This window comes from Pseudochaenichthys georgianus, chromosome 24 (assembly GCF_902827115.2).
Source record: "Pseudochaenichthys georgianus chromosome 24, fPseGeo1.2, whole genome shotgun sequence".
NCBI lineage: Eukaryota > Metazoa > Chordata > Actinopteri > Perciformes > Channichthyidae > Pseudochaenichthys > Pseudochaenichthys georgianus.
This window is the reverse complement of record NC_047526.1, coordinates 18,659,946-18,668,736: the sequence shown is the minus strand read 5'-3', so window position 1 is coordinate 18,668,736 and position 8,791 is coordinate 18,659,946. Positions and strand designations below refer to the sequence as shown.

The 8,791-nt window shown below is 41.7% G+C and overlaps 2 pseudogenes; both read left to right on the top strand.

Annotated features, from left to right (window-relative positions):
• The first annotated feature begins 1,022 nt into the window (after positions 1-1,022).
• LOC139432884 (leukotriene B4 receptor 1-like) lies at positions 1,023-4,186 on the top strand (annotated as a pseudogene).
• A 2,031-nt stretch (positions 4,187-6,217) lies between these two features.
• Positions 6,218-7,812, top strand: LOC117439637 (leukotriene B4 receptor 1-like; annotated as a pseudogene).
• The last annotated feature ends 979 nt before the right edge of the window (positions 7,813-8,791 follow it).

The window sequence follows — 8,791 nt, the reverse complement described above, 5'->3', positions numbered from 1 at the left end:
GAGGCTGACAAAATCTACCGCGATTTAAAAAATATATATATTTTTTTTAAACACTTTTTTTTGTTTTAAACCTTTATTTAACTAGGTGGTCATATTGAGATCATCGATCTCTTTTTCAAGAGAGACCTGTCCAACATGGCAGCAACATGAACATAAAACAACAGAACACAAAAGGACATCGTATTTACAGTGCTACATTTACACACCTAGAGACATTGACTAGTACCAACAGTATATTTATATCTCGCCCTGTCAATAACCCCTAGTTTCCACCGGGTCCGTCTGCGGCGCGTTACGGCCGCGTTGCGGCTGCGCCGCGGCGTCCGCAAGGATCGCGGCCACTCTAGTCAATGGGTGCTATTCCACCAGATGCGTCGCGTTACGGCTCAGAAGCGTCCCAGAGCGTCTCGCCGCTGGGCTCCGCTCGAAATAGGATTGAAGTCTATTTTTCGACGCAACGCAGCCGTAAGGTAATGTCGGTCAGGCAGGAAGTGGAACGTTCAGAGCATATATAGCATATATAGCATATATAGCATATATTTTAGGACTGTCAAGTTAACGCGCCCGAGCAAGCGAGAGAGAGTCCTTCCGTGCATTGTTGTTGTTAGCATCTGGCGCTAGCTAGCTGCGCTAACGGATATAAGGAGCTGTTTAAATGAAAACAGAGGAGCGACATTTCGCCACAACTGCGCCGAGCACTTGACTTTATGCAGGAAGTCAGACAGTGGGACATTGTACGAAAAGTCAGCACACTCAGCACGGATAGTGCGCAACATGATTGCAGCGTCCAGGCAGCTCCCGTTCGAGCATATGCCTTGAGTTGCACATAGCTCCAACGATCCATCACACACACTGGCTGGAAGCTCTGGTGGTCGATGGCACTGGAAGCACAAGGAGAAACTAATTACAAAAAGTACAGAATAACACACAGAAAAGATAACTGAATTGAGCAGCCAGGAGGATGCAATACCACTGGTGTAGAAAACAATCTGGCGGTGAGTTGCTGGGAGACTGGAGTAGATATGCTGTGTCGTGATTGGAATTATGAGGGACAGCTGAGTCAGTCGGCCAGGTGAGTGCAATCAGGCTGCTGCCTGCAAGGGAAACCACACACACACACACACACACACACACACACACACACACACACACACACACACACACACACACACACACACACACACACACACACACACCATTTGTATTGTATTATTGTATGAGAGAGGTTCCAGGTTGAATTGAGGCGAATATTTGTAATGTTCAGAGGTTTTTGTGTTTAATATTCATGAGAATATTTGTCATTGTTCAAATGATAATAAACATTAGCATAAAGCATATTTGTCCACTCATATGTTGATAAGAGTATTAAAAACTTGAAAAATATTCCTCTAAGGTACATTTAGAACAGATAAAAAATGTGCGATTAATTTGCGATTAATCGCTATTAACTATGGACAATCAGGCGATTAATCGCGATTACATATTTTAATCGACTGACAGCCCTAATATATATATATATATATATATATACACAAACTCATTTTGCAGACCCTATCCCTCCGTAGTCGTTCAAGTAGGAGGAGAAATGCCAGCGTTCTCCTCCAGTTTACAGGCACCGTGTAAATTATATATATAGAATAATTATGATGATTTTACCACTAAAATACAGCAACACATCTTTGATTCATGTCGTTTATAACTGGGATATTACAATTATTATTAACTTTGTCTGTACAAAGTAGTCTGTCCAGAAAATATGCTCAAATCAACTGAAACTGCGAGCCGGCAGGCAAGACGCTCCGCTTCTGAAATGCTTCTGAAACGCGCCCGGTAGGGTATGACGCCGGAGGAGGCCGGACCAAAACCGCGACGCAGACGGACCCGGTGGAAACTAGGGGTAAGCCTCACCTTCTTGGCAAAAACTGTATTGTTTTTGAAGTGGTGGATAGACAATGCACAGTTTGACCCACTGCTGTCACCCATGGCCAAAGCATATCTCTCCGTCCCACTGAAGTGGCGTTAGACTTTTTCGCTGCCGTCATTTTGACAGACAGGATCGTAAAATGTCCGTCATTATCCCTTATTACCCGTCGGGTCTGAACAGTTCACAAGAGAGCACGCTCGTGAACTATCAACGGGGGGGCGGTGTTATGCCGTGTGTGCATACACCTCGCGGGAGCGCACACAGCATAAAGCAAAACCACCCAGACATGTGTTGATCTGTACGGCAAACTACGGTTTGGAAACTATATCATTTCCTTTTGGAGGACATGCATAACACGGCATAACACCAGAGCCTCGCTGCGGGGAAACGTTGGCGCTGTTCCGAGTTTGTTCTAATCTGTTAAAATGACAGACTGCTTTCAGATTTTTCCGTCATTGATAAATAAAATATTCGGTTAACGCGACCACTGCTGTCCCAGCAACATCAGTACCAAGCGAGAGTTTTTTCCAGAGCAGGGGATATTGTAAATGCCCAAACATCCCAGCTTATAAATACCTGGAAATGTGGACATTCTCATATTCCTAAAAACCTGTCTGATGATGCTGAGTGAGTGACTTGAGTTTGAGTTGAGTTACTTGAAAAGGGAAACATGATTTATTTTATTGCAGGGTCTGATTATTAAATGTCCTTGTTTATTTGTGAGATGCAGTGGCAAAAAGAAAATGCCTACTTTGTTTGGTAGTAGCCTACTATAGGTACAAAAACACTGGTTTTCTTGTTCCAGTCTGTTACTTTCACTTTGTTTTTGACACTTTAAAATACTGCTATCCTACTAAAATGCTGTATAAATCAGATGTATTATGTGATAAAGAAACATTTTCCGAGTAAGAAAAAATGTTATTGAAAAAAAAAAAATTATTATTATTATATATTATTCAATATTGCGATAAATACCGTACCGTGGACTTGTTATCGCGATATTATCGTACCGTGAGTTTTTGGTATCGTTACATCCCTATTATTTAAACAATATGTGTGCTTATGCTAACATCATAAGACAAAAGTTGGTTCCGTGTTGTGTGTAGTGAGAACGTGCTAGAGTGAGGGGGGCCTCCAAGCCAAAGCTCGCTTAGGGCCCCCAAAAGTCTAGGGCCGGCCCTGGTGAAACCAATTGGGATGTGTGAAAATGCTTTTACTTCTACATTATCTGAAAACTGTTTCCTGTTTCTGTGAAAGCCTGACACAGGCTCACTCGGTACCCAACATTCAGCTTGTCTAGCAGCAAGTTTGCAGCATGGAAGAATTCAACACCTCTCTAGTCACCTTTAACATCACCTCCACTCCTGATCATCCATCTACTGCCTCCTGGGTCTCCGTCAAACTGGTCCCTTCAGTGGTGCTGTCCATCTGCTTCCTGCTGGGAGTTCCTGGAAATATTGCTGTGATCATCCTCAAACCAAACTGGCAGCACCTGTCCAGTCTGAGCCAGAGTCTGATGCTGAATTTGGCCATATCAGACCTGATCTGCCTGCTCCCCCTGCCTCTGTGGATTTACACCTTACTGTACAGCTGGACTCTTGGACTGGTGGCCTGTAAGCTCCTCACGTATCTCATATACTGCAGCCTTTACTCTAGCCGGCTTTCGGTGACATTGCTGAGTATCCAGCGCTACCTACAGGTGGTGAACCTGCAGAACATTTTTGATCGTGTAGGAAAGAGGAGGCTTCTGGTTCTGCTCTGGCTGGTTCCCGTGATCCTGTCTATCCCTTCTTTGGTGATCCGACAGGTGATCGAAGACCAGCATGGGACATCCTGCAGAGGTACGCACTCTCCCCCTTCCCAGCAGGTGGCTGTGCTGCTACCAGAGTGCCTCATAGGATTTGTTTCAATTTCTGTCGTGGCCTTTTCATACATTGGTGTCCAGAGAAAAGTGAACCAGGCAGCTTTCTTCAACAACCCACAGACGAACCGGCTCATTACAAGTATCATTGTGACCTTTTTTGTCCTATGGATGCCATATTACATCACAAATGTACTTGGTGTGGCAGCTATTCTCCTAAAAAATGACGGCCTATGGAAGTTTTGCTTGAACAGCTGGAACATTTTTGGAGCATTGGCATTTGTGAATAGCTGCCTTAATCCCCTCCTTTATGCTTTTGCTTTAAAAACCATGTGCACTCTGTGCGGAGAAAGGGGACATTAGTGTTGTTGGTTATGCAAAGATGCCAATATAGCCTCTTACCAAACTGTGTTTTATATTTTATATTCTATATACATTGTTTTTATATTCGGGATTGTGGGAAACCGTATTTCGATCTCTCTATCTGTACACACACACACACACACACTGGAAGATTGACATTAAAGTTGACTTTTAAGTTTTTGTAGCTATATTTCACACAGGCACAGGATCTTGATTGAAAATTAACCAACTCTCCGTATTTGTTTTTCTGACCTCATATGTTTGTGCTCAGAGACACAGAACTCACGTATGGGAGGGCAACACACACACACACACACACACACACACACACACACACACACACACACACACACACACATACACACACACACACACACACACACACACACACACACACACACACACACACACACACACACGTTCTCACTCTCATCCCGTCACATATTGACGGACGGTCAGGGCCCCTCCCCGTCGCTATATTACGTACAGGGTACCCCTTTCCCGTAATTTTCTACGGGCAGGGCGTCCCATAGACCTTCATTGCGGACACAGCGGACCCCTTGCCTGTCAGGCTTCTACGGGCAGGGCGTCCATAGACCTTCATTGCGGACACAGCGGACCCCTTGCCCGTCAGGCTTCTACGGGCAGGGCGTCCATAGACCTTCATAATGCCTATTTTAAGGTTCATTTGGCCATTAAAATGCGTTTTGATCTCATTTTATGCGAGTAATGAGTTTTTATTTCTGATTATATGTGCAGTACATGTACATGATGTTTAGTTTGCTAGTTATGACGAAGATTACTTCATGAATGTGTACACATTCATGGTTGCTAAAGGTGGTTGCTATGGACGCTGCAACAGCTCCCAGACCACGTGATCAACAACAATGGCTGTCCTTCGTGTTATTCTCGGTGGAAAAATGCCTATTTTAAGGTTAATTTGGCCATTAAAATGCGTTTTGATGTCATTGTATGCGAGTAATGAGTTTTTATTTCTGATTAGTTGTGCAGTACATGTACATGATGTTTAGTTTGCTAGTTATGACGAAGATTACCTTACGTCTGTGAGGAAAATGCATGGGGCTCAGAGCCTCGTATTTTTAAAATCTTTTTTTCCTTCTAATTTGTTATTCTTTTCAAAATAACACACTGTTATTTACTCACCAATAACATACAATTATCCTTGCTTTTATTTATTGGTTTAATTCCATAATCTCGGTCTTTTTTGGTGTTCGTCAGGAACTGAATTTCAAAATAAAAATAACCGGAAACAGACGTGGGCATTTCGGGCAACAACACCACATTACTGCATTAGGTTAGTTGAAAGCAATAATATTAGGTTGAAAATGTTTCAACTTAATATTATTTATTTTAATAAAAGTCAAAGTTTCAGTTTTTTCAGTGTTGGACACCAGAACCGCCTCTGAATAAGACTTGTGGCGAGATTAATTTTCTCAAAAATATTAAAGGTTTGATTAAGATAAAATGGTGAAAATTATTTTTTAAATACACAGTTTGAGGCAAATATATATGATGTATAATCGCATATATATGAGGATGGTTGTGAAACTGATTTGGATGTGTGAACATGCTTTTACTTCTACATTATCTAAATACTGTTTTTCCATTTACTGTAGGCTTCATGAGTGCAAAAGGTTCCATGCCATTTCATGTGGTCAATAAAGTCAAAGCTCCATTTAATGTGTTGTGTCTGATTTTATCGGTGTAGTTCATGTGAAGTGTGACTCATCGGAAACAAAAAGGCATGAACAGGCATACCATTTCATGAGAATAGTACTGAGTTCCAAAAGTGGAGGTTTTCGGACGTGACTGCCCTTTTGTATACATTTGATACACGTCTATGCATCCTCTGACCAAAGCTAGCCTGGTTTTCTTAGTATACAACCAAATCACCGATCCAAATAACGGTTGGTTAGATAAACAAAACTCTTATGATTTAGATAGAAACATCATATTTTGTATGTAGAGTAAGCTGTTCGCCTCACAAATTCTAATCATTGGACATACTGTAGTATAATTCTAATCATCACTTTTGAAAGACATTGATGATGACACGAAAAAAATTCACCACATTCACTGGTGGGCACCTGAAAGAAACATACAAACACTTTTACTATATATAGAAAATAAAATACAAATAGGACTCAGGTTTTAATTTGACTTCTCTGGAAGAGTGGTGGTGAAGACTGTTTCCTGTTTCTGTGAAAGCCTGACACAGTTCCTATATCTCACTCGCTGCCCAACTTTCAGCTTGTCTAGCAGCAAGTTTGCAGCATGGAACAACTCAACTCCTCTGCGGCCACCTTTAACATCTCCTCCACTCCTGGAGATCCATCTCCTGCATCCTGGGCCTCAAACTGGTCAAACTGGTCTCTGTAGTGGTGGTGTCAATATGCTTCCTGCTCGGAGTTCCTGGAAATATTGCTGTGATCATCCTCAAGCCAAACTGGCAGCACCTGTCCAGTCTGAGCCAGAGTCTGATGCTGAATTTGGCCATATCAGATCTGATCTGCCTGCTCCCCCTGCCTCTGTGGATTTACACTTTTGTGAAAGGCTGGACTCTCGGCCTGGTGGCTTGTAAGCTTCTGGCATATGTCATGTACTGCAGCCTGTATTCTAGCCTCCTGACAGTGACAGTGCTGAGTGTCCAGCGTCCTCCCTGACAAAAGCCCAGAACATTTTTAAAGACCCCACTCATCCTCACCATGCTCTGTTCTCCCTGCTGCCCTCCGGCAAGAGGTTCCGCAGCATTAAGAGCAACACAGTCAGATTCTGTAATAGCCTTTTTCCCCATGCCATCAGACTGCTGAATATTAAGTTGACCAGTAACATAGAGATTACATTACGCTGTGTAAAGCGCACATATTTTCTATATAGTATGTCTATTTTATTTATATGTACAGTATAGTAAGTCTTTATATTTTAAACGCACACTTTATCTTTAATTTTATCAGCACCACGTCACTATTATTTATTTATACATACAATTTTAGTACGTTTTTATATTGTCCTGTTCCTGTAAGCCAGTACAACGACATTTCGTTTTAATAGTACACTCTGTGTCTTGTTGAAATGACAATAAAGTATGTCTATCTATCTATCTATCTACCTACAGGTGGTGCACCTTCAGATAATCTTCGACCGGGTTGGAAAGAGGAGGCTTCTGGCTGGTTACCATGATCCTGTCTATTTCTGCTTTAGTGGTTCGACATGTGATCAAAGACCAGCATGGGACAGACTGCCACTTCCAGTACTCTTCCCAGTCCCAGCAGGTGGCCGTGATGCTGACAGAGACCCTGACCGGGTTTGTTGCAATTTCTGTCGTGGCATTTTCATACATGGGCCTCCACAGAAAAGTGAACCAGGCAGCTTTCTTCAACAACCCACAGACGACCCGGCTGGTCACAAGTATCATTGTGACCTTTTTTGTTCTATGGATGCCATATCATATCACAAATGTACTTGGTGTGGCAGCAATTTCACTCAAAAAGGAAAGATTTTTGAAGTTTTGCATGGACAGCTGGTACACTGTTTCAGCATTGGTGTTTGTTATCAGCAGCCTTAATCCACTTCTTTATGCGTTTGCTTCTAAAAACATGTGCACTGTGTGCCAAGAAAGTACATATTGATACTGTTGTAAATGCAGAAGCTTGCTGTTAAATAAAGTGTAATTATTTGACATAGTATGATTGGAAATGCCATATATGACTAATGTCGCTGGTGTGCGAACATATTGGCTTAAAAACGAGGGACTGAGGAAGTCACTTATCTATTGCAGAATCTTTGTGATGTTAAAATAATTCACAGAAATAACCCCACCATTACTAGTGTAACTTAGTCTAAAGATATCAGCTGATACACAGCTTGTTTTTACCCACAATTCTAGTCAATTCTTCCATAAAATTATTACTGTTATGATACTGAAAGAGGATGTTTTTGGTTAGCAATCAGAGGCCGATGCGATGGGCATCTCGATACGTTGCCATGATACGATACATTAACGATACATTTGAAACACCAGGCGATGCGATGCGATACGATTAACCCCTGTTACGATACAGTTCGATACGATTTGATTCAACATTATGCGATACGGGGCGATACGATGCAAAATAATGATACAATTCAATATGGTACGACAGAGGATTTTTGTTTTATTCCTTATGCAGCAAATCATAAATTAACAAAAAAGTGCTTTACATATTTGGTACTGCACATTCCATCATGCTGTTTCTTTTTTACCTTTTTGACCTTAAAAAACTCTTCAGAGTACAGTACAATTGTATAACACCTCACAGTTAAACAATTTAAGGATGCATTGTCCAGGATTAACAATGTGCAAATAACAGCTACCATAGTGCAATGCCCATTCAACTGCCAGCCTGATGTGCTTAACACTCATTCATAGGCTAACTCACCAGTGAGCAGAAAGCAGTGGTTTCTATATGAACAATAAAGAATACAAATACACTTTTACAAACAGGTATTTCATAACTGCTTACAGTAAGGAAGACATGTAAACTATTATTGGCAGTCACAGGCTGCTGTAAACTAAACACCACTCTCTCTGACAGAACACCTCACTGAGTGATTTAACTATGTCTTACTTTCAGGTTTTACTT